This window comes from Oncorhynchus kisutch, linkage group LG14 (genome assembly GCF_002021735.2).
Source record: "Oncorhynchus kisutch isolate 150728-3 linkage group LG14, Okis_V2, whole genome shotgun sequence".
Lineage (NCBI taxonomy): Eukaryota > Metazoa > Chordata > Actinopteri > Salmoniformes > Salmonidae > Oncorhynchus > Oncorhynchus kisutch.
The window spans coordinates 28061373-28062484 of NC_034187.2; positions in this window are offsets into that span (position 1 = coordinate 28061373).

Here is a 1112-nt window from a genome sequence, read left to right on the forward strand (position 1 = left end):
CAAAATGGGTTTCCATGACCGAGCAGCCGCACACAAGCCTAAGATCACCATGGGAAATTTCAAGCGCCCGCTGTAGTGGTGTAAAGCTTGACGCTATTGAACTCTGGAGCAGTGGAAACCTGTTCTCTGGAGTGATGAATCACGCTTCACCATCTGGCAGTCCGACGCATGAATCTGGGTTTGGCAGATGCCAGGAGAATGCTACCTGCCCGAATGCATGGTGCCAACTATAAAGTTTAATAATGGTCTGGGCTGTTTTTCAGCCCTTGACTGGCCTGCCCTGACCTCAACCCCATCAAACACCTTTGGGATGAATTGGAATGCAAACTGTGAGCCAGGTCTAATCACCCAACATCAGTGCCCGACCTCACTAATGCTCTTGTGGTTGAATGGAAGCAAGTCCCCTCAGCAATGTTCCAACATCTAGTGGAAAGCCTTCCCAGGAGAGTGGAGGCTGTTATAGCAGCAAAGGGGGACCAACTCTATGTTAATGTCCATGATTTTGGAATGAGATGTTCGACGAGCTTGTGTCCACACACTTTTGGTCATGTAGTGTATTTTGAAACTCTTAGGTCAACAGTCCACTATGAGTAATGCATAGCCAGTCAACAGCGCCATACTCAGGGGATGCTGCGGCCACATGGGAAGCCATATGGAGCTATCTCCTCCACTCTCCCCAGCCCGGTTCAGACATGTCAGCTGGGTCCTAATCATGCATTTTTCTGCATGATGAGAGAGCTGGAGTATCTGTGCCGAGCCAACCACTGTGCCCTGGGGTGCTCCCCACTCTACAGACAACCAACCCGGGGATGAATAGGGCATTTTTCAAGGACTAAACCCACCCTTGCCCCACACACAGTCACCTCTCTCACCCACCCCCGAGAGGACAGCAAAAGTCTCCCATGTGCATAGAGTAGAAATAAACTGCAGTCCATATTTTCATTGGGGGAAAGTGAACCGAATTTACACGCAACACTTCACTATTCCCCCACCAGGAATCTTCCCCAGATTTCTCCTTTGTGTCCTGCATTATTGTTGAAATAAATAACCTTTCAGTACAATCAGTGTGGGGATCTTCACTTGAATTATCGGCCTGTAGATAGCTCACTCAT